A 13,502-nucleotide genomic window follows, 5' to 3' on the forward strand; every position below is an offset into this window, starting at 1 on the left:
AAGATTTAATTGAATTGAAAATTTTATAAGTTTGCTGCGTCGAATCAGGTGGTGACTGTAAGGCGCCCTCGAGTGCAAAGGTTAATTGCAAGAAGGAATCAGGAATGGGTGATGTTTGCTCGTTTGGTAGTTTCACTGTTAAACACTCGAGTATAATCAACAACTTATCATCAATAGGAAATCAAGTAAAACAACTTCCGATTTGATTGGGTATCAGGAAGAAAATATTAACAATGACTCGGGCGAACAGTTCATTTCAATAGCAATGCAGAATTTCTCTATTCCAACGATTACAACAGTAATGCACGCATTAACAATACCAAAAGCTAAAGGTCCGCTCCATTGATCCTCTTTTTCGGTCGCTACGCTCGTTAAAGGGAGCAAAGCCTGCCGGAAAGGTTGCCAGGCGTCGGAGATTGACATTATCGAATTAGAAACCGCAGGATGCCCTGGGGATCGTTCGAACGAAAGGTAAGCTCGCGTTGCCAGCGAGAATTATTGGCGTTTTCCGGGCAGTAATGGCTGTCTAGCGGGCAGGACGGAAAGAATCGCGCATCGGGAATTTAAAGGGCGTGCGAAGTCGCTTTTACGCGTCGGATGCGCGGCCCCGATTCAATTTATACCCTCGAGCAACCCGTTTCCGGCCTGAGCCGCACATCTTGCGGGATAGCAGCACTTCGTCCGCTTCCGGAACCCCTGGGTGACGACTTTCTCTCTTCCCGTCTCTCTCTTGCTCGCCGTTCCTGGCTGTTCCCCGGATGAAATACGAGGAGAGCCAGTGGCCGACGATGATTCTCGCGGGGGTGGAACGGAGGGACGGTTCGAGGGGTTGACGCGAATAAATCGCGGTGCAAAATGGATCAGCCGACGTATAGTGGGCAACGTCACGCATCGACGAGTGTCAAAACACCGTGGAGGCTGCCGCGCAGTCTGGACGATGCATTAAAGGGCAGAGAGTTAATGGACAACCGGGATCCGCTGACGCCGGGATACCGCGGTTGTCTCGGTGCGCGTTCCCGAAGGAATTGTCGGGATATACGTACTGCTAGCCCGCGTGATGGACGTCTCGAGTTGATCGAAACCTTTCCAGGACTTCCTTTCGTTCAGGCTTCGTTCGACCCGGTTGAGTTTTTGGCTCCAGGAGTTGTCGGTCTGTCGAATTGCTAGCACGGTTTGTCTTTAATGGTTTCTTTAGGTGTTGGGTAGCGAATCGATTAGTTGCTTGGAAGATAATACTGTTGATTTTTTGGTATTTGATTTGTTTCGTTTGAATGGAATAAATGATATTCTTTGTAGTTAGAGGGCTTACCTGGTTTTAGGTCGGATAGTTGATTTTATAGGTTCTGAGGAACTCAGTGACTTCTTTATAGAGTATAGACTGAATCTCTGTAAAGCTAGTGTTAAGGAAAGATAGATAGCTAACGGTTGTAGAATGTAGACTGTAGACCTGAGAAAGATATAGGTTCGATTTGGCGAAGTGTTCGAAGTATTCTGTTTCTACCTACCTTACACGGATATTTAACAATATCGAAAATAACATAATAATATAATCATCGTTCCTTCTCAGATTTATTCATCAACGTCTTTACAGTGTCTTACATCTATTTAAAAAATATTTCGACATAGGAGCGCAAAGGGTTAAACAATGATCACTTCTCCATCGTTTCTTCTTAGATTTATTCATCAATGTCTGCATAGTATCTTACATCTATTTAAAAAATATCTCGACATAGAAGCGTAAAGGGTTAAAAAATGATCTCACTTCTCCATCGTTCCTTCTTAGATTTATTCATCAATGTCTGCATAGTATCTTACATCTATTTAAAAAATATCTCGACATAGAAGCGTAAAGGGTTAAAAACTGATCTCACTTCTGCATCGTTCCTTCCGAAATTTCTTCATCAACGACTGTACAGTGTCTTACATCCCTGCGTTCGTCTTGGTCCCGATTCCCATGAACAGCTCGTAGAAGGCCAGCTCCATTCGGACATTTATCGGACACGGTGGTCCACGGTGGATCAGGCTCAAATATTCTCGTCCGGGTTGCGGTAACCTGTGGCTAGCTCTCGGCTTAGATACACGGAGCTTAGATCCGCCTTGGGTTTGGTTTAGGACCCTCACGAAGGCGATACGTCAACGTCATAATGGGGGCCATAAATCCGGCTCGCACGCGCCTAAACCTCGCTCGTGGAGACCGCACGCGGACCACGGTCCGCAACCGTCCATAATCCGCCCGCGTGTCTCCCTGCTGCTGCTACCATACCTCCAACTTAGTTTGCACGCTGACTTCGTTAGATATTGCTCCGTTCATCCATCACCGAGGCCATCCGCTCTCGAATCCACGAACCTGAAACGCAACGTGGGAATGTAATCGAGTGTCGATACGCCGCTGAACGCGACGCTGGCTAATGCTTGCCCGGGGGATCCGTGTCACGATGATCGAAAGCAAATTTGCTCATTGCTCGAACGAAAGGATGCGTTAGCGTCACGTGGACTGTGTTTTCAACCCCTTGCTTTAACCACACCGCGTCGGACTCGTGAAGATTTTAAATCGTGTTAAGGGGTTATGTGAAATAAAGTAATACACGCGTAGAGTATATCGGAGTAATATATTTATACAGAGATGTTAACGGTGAAGAAACTATTGGTAGAAAGTCGGTGGTTGCAAGACGGGCGCACAGTTAGAACTAAGTAAGGAAAAAACGCAGGCCCCAGACCCTAATAAACCAATCACTGCAAGGATGCGGGGTTTTCCAAAAAACGGTACAAGCATGGTCAATGCTTTAACATCAACAACTCGAGTACGGGAAACAGAAATATCAATCGATCCCTTTGAATGCGAATTATATGTTTTTCTTTTATCAACGGTTATAGCTTAGAGTAGTTTACATACAATAAAACTATAAGCTTCTTGCTCCGAATAAATTATTGATAAGAAAGTAGACGGATCACGGTTCAAAGGGAGCTCGTAATGCAAGGGGTTGATACGCGGGATTAACCGCGATCTGTTACACGATCGCGTATAAAATACAGCGTTATTTTCGAGCGCGATGGCGTCGGCAGATAGCGATCGCCGTGAAATTCCATTAACTTCTCGGGAAGATAGTGTTCCACTGATTTTATCAGCCCGGCGAGCATCGAACGCACCGGGATCCCCGATCCAGGCCAGCAATAACACGAGATCGCCGCGAAGTTACAACCGAAACTCGCCGCGAAGTAATTAGCGGACGCAAGAAAGTGGACTAACGAGGCCTATACGCACCGCTCGAATTGCACCTGTTGATCCGGCGATCGGCGCAAGAAGAATCCGCGGAAAAAAGGGGCCGCCGACGGAGGTGGAGGAGGAGGAGGAGGTGGGGGGAATCTCCGTGGCGCGGATCGCGATCGCGACCGGCGGCATTGTCACGGTGGACAGAACGTCAGTGTAAACAAGCCTTAGTGGCCATAACAGCGCGGCAGAATGCCGTCCCTTCGACCGGTAACCTGCATTCTACGCGGTGTGCTCGTTACGACCCTGTTGGCCGCGCGATAACTTTCAGGTTACTGCCACCACTTACGCTCCGCCATGAACGACACCGTTCGGCCCACTGGCTACCGCCGCTGATTGCGAATGAAACACGCAACACGGGGCCGAGCGATAAACGGGGGAAAAGGAAACGCGCCGAGCTGAATTAGGCTCGATCCACACTATAGGTCTACACTCTAGCTTCAACGTTTCTTTTAGCTTCATCGTCGATACCTGTGATCGACTGTTGACTTCTTGCGCTTCACGATCACGTTGAAATCGGTGACGAGTGACACGGTCTTTCCTTTGTCGATTAGGTGACTGAGTTCGATCGAGATTTTATAGAATGAGAATGAGATTACTATTACCATTAAAAGTATTTTCTTACAAACATTGGCGTGCACATGTGGTACGCGTGGCACCAAACGTGTTAAAGACCATTAATATTAGAACATTGGATTCTTATAACAATGGAATTAAAAGAAGCTTGTTGGACATGTGCAGAACTCAATGATTGTTATCCTGATCGGAAATATCGGTTACTAAAGAATCTCTGCTCATTTCTGACCCATACGTTACAATCTAACACTGTCTCATGTATTTCGCGTAGTAACACAATGTTAGTGTCTACAATGCTCATTTCGATTCGAGAAGCTATCAATCTATCACTTTCTCTTTCCGGAAGTGGACCGATTGGCTTAGCGAATGCCTGAAATATTATTCAATTGTCTGCAATGCACGTGTTCGCGCTGCGAATTCTGTTTTGATCTAGATCTTCTATATTGTTCCACCGTCGTGACAAACAATGAGAGCGTCACACCGATGTTGTGAATCAACCCTTACTCCCAGGACTACTGTCGAGACGATCGCGCGATAGCCGGCCGCGTTATTTACGTATAACGTGCTTTATTAATTATCTAAACACGGTGTAATGAATCGCGATAGCGGACCCTCCCGGGGACAATGTATACGGCGATCGTGTATGCGTGCCCCGCGGCAAGGCTGCTTCTCAATATATCAGCCGCTGGTTAAATGCTCCCGCGCAGGGTTAATCGGGGGGCGGTTCGCAACAAAAAATTAAGTGGTTCCGACTGGAGGGCAGGCATTCCAATGGATTTCGACGACGCGATCGTTCAACTCGTGCCACTCCGCGACACGCTGATCGTCCGCAGTCGCGTTGCCCACTTTAGACTTTGTCTGTTGGTCACGGCTACTCATCGGTGGGAAACGTCGCTCTAATTAACCTTTTCATTGGAAATATTTTAAGATTTTCTGATGAGATACAGAGGATATTTTGTGAAACCGACTCGACGAGGAATCATACTTATATCGAAGGACAAAGCTATTTTGTTCGGATATTTCTCAAATTGCATTGTACGAAGTGTAATATTAAGCATCAAATTTTATAGTTTTTACCGAATTCATTTTTTGTCAAATTTATTAGTTTTGAAATCAAGTGGTGAGTGAGAGGCACCTCTCGAGTGCAAAGGGTTGAATATTACGAACGCGCCGCGGTCAGCTGAGATATTAACGCTATAACTATCTTCTTCTTGCGATTATTGCAAAGATAACAGCTGTTTCAACGCGAAAAAATGAACTGTAGATTAATTAGAGTCTCTACGAATTTATATATTTATAATAATTTCGATTCTTTAACGCGTTAAATGCCATGCTAGTCACCGACGACACTTCCGTATTGCTGGAAAATAATTCTATAAAAGTGTTCTATAACGTAAGTTAACAATAGTCTGATGTAAGAATCAGAACGGTGATTCAAAAATTGTGCTTCGCGTTGAATACAGGTTAATTCCGATAACCGAAGGATTAGAGCGATTATTCACTTTCGACTCGAAACAGATTTCAATGATTCCATGAAATAATCGTTAAGCGATTTAATGAAACGGTCCCTCTCTCCGTTCGCTTCAGCGAACGGTCCCCAAACAGCGGCGTTATTCGCCGCAAATTTAAAAGCAAATTTTTGCATCTGTTAAAAATGTATGACCAGACGCGGTTATCGGTGTACTGGTGCACGAGTTGTATATTTAAACGGCGCGCAGCCATTGGTATACGTCAGCCCGGAACGATCAGGGATGCCATAGGCGTCGCTCGTAACCGTGTGAATATTATTTCTGTCCCGGGAGTTTTAAACCTTTTTAGTATGCAAACAGACGGTTCTCGGGGCAATATAACAGCGACGTTAAGGGTTGAAAGTCGCGCGGAATGTAGATGTGCGCCGTGAACACAGCTACCCGGGGCGCGCCTTTTACACGGCTGCCGTTTAAATAAAATCGCATTAGTTACGACGCCCACAATTCCCATCTGTTCACACGATTTTACGCTCCTACGCGAATCACGCGATCCCGTGAAACTTATGCGAATTTAACGAATCGGAATCGACTTCTCCGAGCCCCGGGGGGGGGGGGGGGAATCAATTTCGGCCGGAATGAAATTTCATGGTACCGATCGACGCGGTGTTTCAGCTACAGGGTGTCTGCGAAACGTATCGATTTTATCGCAACTGTTCATTTTCATTTTCGTTTGTAAATCAGAGTGATGCTCGTTACGAATTAGCAAATCGATTTCCGACTCGTAATTCTGGATTATAATTATGGTTGGAGATGACGAAGATAATAGACTTGATGATGATTGTCGAGCGTAGGTCACTTTGTTTAGCCAAATTGTATCTTTATGATCCGATGATGATATTTTCCCTCAATATTCCGTACATTCATGCATTATACAAAGTTTAATATTAAATATCGAAGTTTATAGTTTTGCTGTGTCAAATCATTTGACTTAGAGGCGCTTCTGGAGTGCAAAGGGTTAGTAGTAATATTGTTCTACGAATAGGAGGTAGTGGAATGTAACAATGAAAATGGGATTAACAATAGTAGACGTAAGATTATAATATTAAATTAGAAATTCACATTTCTAATAATAAACAGTGAGCTAGTCTCGAAAGATCTTTGAAGTCTGATTATTCGATCACGAAGGAGTTACGAGTAGGCGATGCGTTGAGATAATGAAGCGAGTGTAATTTTATAAATGGTGACGAGGGAAAAGCACGGTAGTACGGATTCTTTTTACCTGTCATCATTATCGCCGAGTTAGCGAACTAGAACGCGGTGTGTGGTCGCTGACAGATGCATAGAATTTTTCTCGACTCCTTTCGAGTCAGCTGGACGTGAGTAACGGATGCCATGATTTCCCAGGGGCCGCGGGGTTATCGTATATTTTCATACGAATGCGTGGAGGATGCCTGCCCTCCTGTCATATAACGATGTAACTAGGACTGACCGCGGAATTTAAATGCCATTATGAATATTTTTTCCTCGCAGCCGGCGCTGTCTTACTACCAAGAGAACGATACGAAAGAAAAGTCCGGGGCTTTGACAATGCCACTTTAGCGCGATCCAATTCCGCCTGCATTCGTTTCATCATTTTATATTCTACCATTATCTCGGAAGATACACCGGTCGAACGATGAGTTCGTATGTAAATCCAGTTTAATTTCGTCTGATTCTACTCAAATACACTGTCGATGATCGGAGTAATTTATTGACAAGAGAGTGAACTCTCTGGGAACGAGGATTCTTTTAAGTAACCGAGATCGAGGCGAATCGCAGCAGTTCAGACTTGGCGAGAAACTAATAGTTCAAACAAGAGAATGAACAATAGTCTTCATAAATTTCTTAATAGATACTGCATCAGTAAAACAGGGTGTCGAAAATCTGAGAAACTTCCGTTATAAGCATAAAACTAAAAAGTGAGACATATTCGCTCTAAATCCCGAGGCGATCCCAACTAAAAATCTCCATCAGAGATCCTCCGGAGCAATATGATGCGACAGTCTAATAAACAAAACAAACATCGAATCGCAAATTGCAACAACCGTCATCGAGAGTCCCTCTCCCCGCGAGTTAATCGAACGTATCGCGAGTCGGCTAGGATCAATCACGGGGCGCGCGATAAATAAAAGGCGGCGGCGTTGGCGGCGTTGGCGGCGGCGAGGCGAGCAGCGGGGAGTGTCTCCTCAAAGACGTCTACATCGTCGACGACGAGGACGACACTTGCTGGTCGCCAAGAGCAACGTAGCAACAACCCCGTTTAGTACTCTCGGCGTGTCTGCGCCGTAGAGAGTACAGAAACGTCGAGATGGTAACGACGACGCTGCCGCTGCTGTTCCCGGCGGTGGTGGTAGTGGTAGGATAGGGGATACACCTAGCAGTGATGGTGGTGGCGACGCCGCTGCTGCTGCTGCTGCCACTGGTGGTGGTGGTGGTGGTGGTCGCGAATGGTGGTGGACGAGATCGGTGCTAGCGAGAGAGGGTGAAAGAAGGGTGGTTTGAAAGGTTGGAGGAGTGGGGTGGCAGGATGCAGGACGGCTGGTTACGGTGGTGTTGCGGGGTGTCGAGGGGATGCTCGGAGCGGAGGGGCGCAGGAGGCGGCGGAGAGAGAGACTGTGCCGTAGGAGGGTGGCCTGGGAAGAAGGTGGAGGAGGGTGGCCCTGGGTGGTTGGTTGGTGATGCATTGCGCGAACTCCCCGCGGCCGGGTCACGTGACTCGTACCCCCGGCCTATCATTGATCGCTCCCCGGAGAAACGTCGGACACACTGTGCCCACCAAGCATTGTACCTTGCACCTTACCAGCTTTCGTAGCGCATCCTCGGCTGCGAGAGGGGTGGCTGCGGATTCGAGGAGCAAGAGGGAGAGAGAGAGAGGGTTAGGGGGAGGAGGGCGGCCGGTCGTTCCATCGGAAGCGCCCTCCGGGTAGCCAGCCGCTCCGTGATCTTACGGTTTGTCCTTCCTCGGTGGTTCGTGGCTCGTGCTCCTTTTTCGGATCGACGCTCGTGTCGCGGCGACGTGTTTTCGAGTACCGGACCTGTCCGTCCGCCGCTGGGAAAGGGGAACGGAGGGAGAGAGGATGATTCTCTTCCTCCGTCCTCCTCTCCGGCGAGGCCACGCGTTTGACAGCGTTTTTAGGGCTGTCCGAGGGTGGTCCTGGCTGATCCCTTTGGACCTCTTGCCTGTGGGAGGGTGATCGATGGACCGGCCTGTGGAATTATTAGCCTCGAGGAATGCACCCGCTGATTTATGCCGTCACCGGCGCAATTAGAGCACGGTTTCAGGTGGAGATCTCGATAGTGATGCAGGTGATTAGAGGTTGTCTTTGGTTTGATGTTTCGTATCGAGATTATTGATGTTAGATTCGATGGAACTTGTTGTTTACGGACGAATGTCGATGTTTCGCGAGATTAGAGGTAATTGGAACACTGAGTCGTATAGATGATTTAATTACTCAGCGAGGGATCAGTATATAGTTCCCCTTTCTAGTATTCAAGCAATCGATGCATTTAACCTCATCAAGGTTCTGCATATTCTAAAGAACCATCCGCTAAGTTAACGTGTTAACTGTGGAGTTTACTTGGAAAAACGTCTCGTTCGCGCAGTAAAATAAAAAATGTGTACTCGTCGAACGCAGGACGAATGCACGAGTATATTTTAATGAAAGATCAAAGCGAAAAAGAATCACATGCTTACGTGAAAAAAGGAATTCATCGCTGAAAGAATTAGTATTATGTCAACTTTACGATGACATATACCCGTCGAACACAGTTAACTATTAATCACAGTGTCTAAAGTGTTCTATAAACTCCGATACCAGCGATCGAAAATCCTTCTGCAGAACACTTACGATTAGAACGACCTGTAGCGATTCCAGCTCCGGAAAACATTCTCTCACCTCTGACGCAGGTATTCTAATTTCAAGGTATCTAAAAGGAGCGCGACGCTCGCGAGAGCGTTCGCGGCGCTCGCAAAAAGGGAAAATTACTCTCGGCGGTGGTTCGCGGTACTGTTAATCCGAGCGACATCGGGCAAGAACCGCCGCCATATTAATTCCTCCGTGTTTACGCGGACACGCCGGTCGGCCCCGGTAAAAAGCGTTGCACGTGCGATTGATCTGCGTGCCAGCGAGCTGCTCGTCCGCCGGCAAAACCGTCGATCTGTCAAGCGGGGAGGCTCCGGGCCGCGTTCCTTTTAATTGATCCGCGGATTCGCGGAACCGCGTCACCGACGCGACGGCACGTTCCGCTCGCGGACGTCTTTCCGTGGAAAAGAGGGAACCGGCTGCGCGCGAACACGGCAATCTCCCGCCGCGTCGTAAGAACAGTTGTCCGCCGAGTAGTTTTCCGTGTCTCATCCCGTCGACGATGACTAGCGTCTCACTTTCACATTTCTCTGCTCGGCATCGATAGCGGCGTGACGCGGGGAACTTGGGATTCTGTTTTATCGGATACGAGGCGAGTTGTGTTTCCGCTTTTATCGCGCGGAACGATGCTCGGCGATGTTTGTAATTCCATCGGTGCGATGTGTAACGATTAACGGTACTAATAATCGAATAATAATAATCGCCGGTGTTTGGTACAGTTGAACCTCTCGCGATTCCTTTCGCGGGCCAAGGGGAATCGGTTCAGATTTAAGATTGAAAATTAATAGATGAAACTTAGAATTTTTAGATTACTTATTAATAGATATTCAGCTTGAATATCGGTAAAAGAAATGATTGAAAAGCTTGAAAACCTTGGTGTAATAAGAGGAAAATTGAGAAGTGAGAAATATCCGTGTAAAATCAGGGTAATCAATCTTTTTCCAAGTTGTTCGTAACTAACTACCATAAAGAACGAATTCCACGTTCACGGTATAGATTGAATGTACAGAAGGGTATAAATTTTTATTGAAATATTGAATTTCGACTCGAAGGGGACGGATAATAAGCAGCTACTTATGCTTGTTAAATTCAGTTTCGAAACCTCGTCAGGGTTTCTCGACGTTATATATCGAGGAGTTAATAATGTGTCATCGTTGACACGGATCGGCTTGACCGGTACAAATCGTATAAAATTTAACTGTCGCGGAGGAAATTGCCGGGCCGCTTTCGAAACCATCTCGATACGAAAGCACAGGTGGCGCGTTGCTCTTTTTTCGTTTAACGATCGTACATTCTTGGCTGTGCAGGCTCTCCGGCTAGCGATGGGAAAGGACACAAGGTGGCGATTTATCGTCGGCAATTTTCCTCCGCGCGATAATATCGACGCGGGCTTTCTACTAAATGCGCGCGGTCGCGTTGCTAAATATGTAGAACCGTTCCTGGATTCTATAATTACTTCATTAACGGGGGCGATAAAAGTTTATTGAGACAGCTGCCGTCCCCGAGCGGCGAGGATATGACGTGTAACGCGGCGTACGCGGCGTTGCGCCGCTCTTATTATCCCGTATTAATTACACGTAACTTTCTATGGGACCGCCCCCGGACAAGAATTTCATCGCTCAATTTCAAGAAACCCCGTGTAACTGTTCCTTTATTTTAATACGCGGAATCGTTCCGCTGCGCGAACGACCGCGCCGATATCGCGTGCTATCGCGCACTTCATTTCGCGCGATAATTATATTCAAATTAACGCGTTCCCAATCCTGTCTAACTTAAATCGGAGCTTCGCCTATAAAATACACACCGTGCACGGTGTATCGGCGGAGATTATCGATACTCGCGGAAAATCACGGGTAAAGGCGTTTCGCGATGGAAAAACGTGTTTCGAATCGGCGATAGAGGCGAACGAGGTTTTACATACATTTTTAGAGTTAATTGCCACTTCCAATGCACGCGTAATGCATCGCAACGAGATTATCGATGCTCACGGGGAAATCACAAGTCCGGTATCGGACGCTAGAAAAACGTGTTTCGAATCGACGGCAGAGGCGAATGGGTTTCTAGACACATTTTTACGGTTAATTACCATTTCCAGTGTAATGTAACGCTTCGAAATGCTACATCCGACTACGTGTAACGGTAGTAATTCCCTGCACGCTCGTCGACCAGCAATTTCAACCGTTTGCACTCGAAAATTTGTCGCTGGAGTTATTCGATATTTTTTTTATGGGATATAGACGACTTTCTTTGAAGTTAACTTCACGATAATTCATACATATATTAAGAAACAAAGTTGTTTCGTTTCAATACTTCACATACGGAGTTGAGGAAAATCAGACATTCCTCAGTTTTCAGTTTTCCGCTCGTATTCAATAGTTTTAATAGTTTTATTAAAACGAGTATATTTTATAACTTCGAAGTCACAATGACGTCGAACGTAAACACCTGCGTGTATAAAAGTTTCAGTTGATTAATCGTGTAACGTCATTCGTCATTTTGCAATGAAAAATAAAATATATCAATTCAACCCACTCTATTGAAAGTGACTTCAAAGTCACACGGGCTTATAGAAGGTTAACTGGAGCAGCGTATAAAAGATACGAATAAATGCCAGATTCTGATACTTCCGCGAACGCGAAACGTGGGTGTGAATCGTGTTTTATTGTCTCCTCGTTAACCTACACTCCACTCCCACAGTTCGTCCGGCGTGCAATTATGAAAGTCGCGTCGTCCGAATCGATCGCGACCTGCGGCGAATTCCGCACGCCACGTCCCGCGCGGATATCCACAGCCGGATAAACGCGATAACGGTTAGCCGGTCGTTAAGACGACGTCGTCGAGTCGTGGAGAGTCTCGCGTCGCGCCGCGGCGGAATAAATAAATGGATGAGAACGGGAGCTGTCGAACAGCCGATTCCGCCGCGTTTCCGCGTCGGAGACCCGGCGGAACGTTTTATTGCCGACCGGTTGGGAATTCACACGGACCCCGGGGTCCCCGAGCGGATCGAGCGAGTCACGCGATTCCTTCGAACGCTTCGCGGATAATTAAATCTGTCGGATAATTAACAGCCCATGCCCGGCCGGCGCTGTTTCACGGAACGATGAAAATTTATAACAGGCAATTCCTCCACGCGAATTCTCGAAATCCCACCGTGGCGTCCCGCGGAATCACAGTTCTCGCGTACCCTGGCTCGTTCGTTTGCCATCATTGATACGTACGTATCAATTACTGGGATAAATTGGACGAGGAACCTCGCCGGGGAAAATGTTCCTCGAACTGAAGAATGGGTAGTTTCAGTTCAGGAAATCGTGGGAGCTTGAGCTCTGTTTGCTATGGGAATTCCAATTTTATGGAAACTTTTTCGAAATTACCTCTTTCCTGCTTTTTCAATGACGATACCGATTACTGTAGTTTTGCTTATGATAGGGTTTTCAGGTTTTTTTTATTATTTCGGTTACTGACACGCTGAATGTCTATGAATGCTAAACTGCCTTTGCTTCACTTTGCAAATGTTCAAATTGGACGCGTTTGCGGAGGATTTTTAATTACGTTTGTGTTTGCACGGATATAAGGCTAGACGATTCGAATCTCAAGAAACGTATTGTTCTATTTTTATAGAAAGTTAGAAGTTAGTCAACTACTCAATGGTCCTAGCATTAATACGAAGTCCATGAAAAAGAACATTGATAAGTTTTAACTATTAGTTCCTCGTTAAATCTGAACTGATCCGGTTCGCCTAGGTACACCCTATTAAAAACTTCGAAAATCGAGACGTTTAACCATTAACCCCTTGCCGTACAATGACAAGTGAGACTCGTGATGAAGATTCCTAGACAAGGGGTTAATATTATGAAGAAATTCAGATTATTCCACAGCGTTGACATAGTCGTTTCAATATTTATTTCTAATGCGATAGAAATTCATATACGTATATTACAAAAATTGGCAAATGAAAGCCTCGCGATTTCTATTCTGATTTCGTACAGAATTGAATGATCAATTTTTAGATGCTTGAATTCTTGTGTAACCTTCCGATGGTCCTCTACTCTATCCTTCGTCGATCTGCCAATTATATCTTATCGCTCGTCGAGGTATCGTGTCGTCGATATCAGTCTATCCTTCGCGCTAAGGGGTTAATACGGCTCTCAGCGTTACATCGTAGACAGCGGCTGCTCTAATATTCTCACGAGCGTCCCCGGTAATAAGAAATCAAGTTCGCGGCCAGGGGAAATTCTTTCCCCGGCGGCGGGTCCGACGAGAATCGGAATTTCCTGCGGTTCTTTTGTG

General features: G+C 46.3%; 1 long non-coding RNA gene across 6 annotated transcripts in view; it reads right to left on the reverse strand.

The window, feature by feature from the left end:
• Positions 1-1,768: 1,768 nt before the first annotated feature.
• LOC116424993 (uncharacterized) overlaps positions 1,769-13,502 on the reverse strand; it is a 120,354-nt gene continuing 108,620 nt past the window's right edge. For all 6 annotated transcript variants that reach the window (XR_012998953.1, XR_004234612.2, XR_004234611.2 and 3 more), the window contains one exon: positions 1,769-2,347. This is a non-coding gene — a long non-coding RNA (uncharacterized LOC116424993). The remainder of the gene's footprint in view (positions 2,348-13,502) is intronic.

This window comes from Nomia melanderi, chromosome 7 (assembly GCF_051020985.1).
Source record: "Nomia melanderi isolate GNS246 chromosome 7, iyNomMela1, whole genome shotgun sequence".
Classification (NCBI taxonomy): Eukaryota; Metazoa; Arthropoda; class Insecta; order Hymenoptera; family Halictidae; genus Nomia; species Nomia melanderi.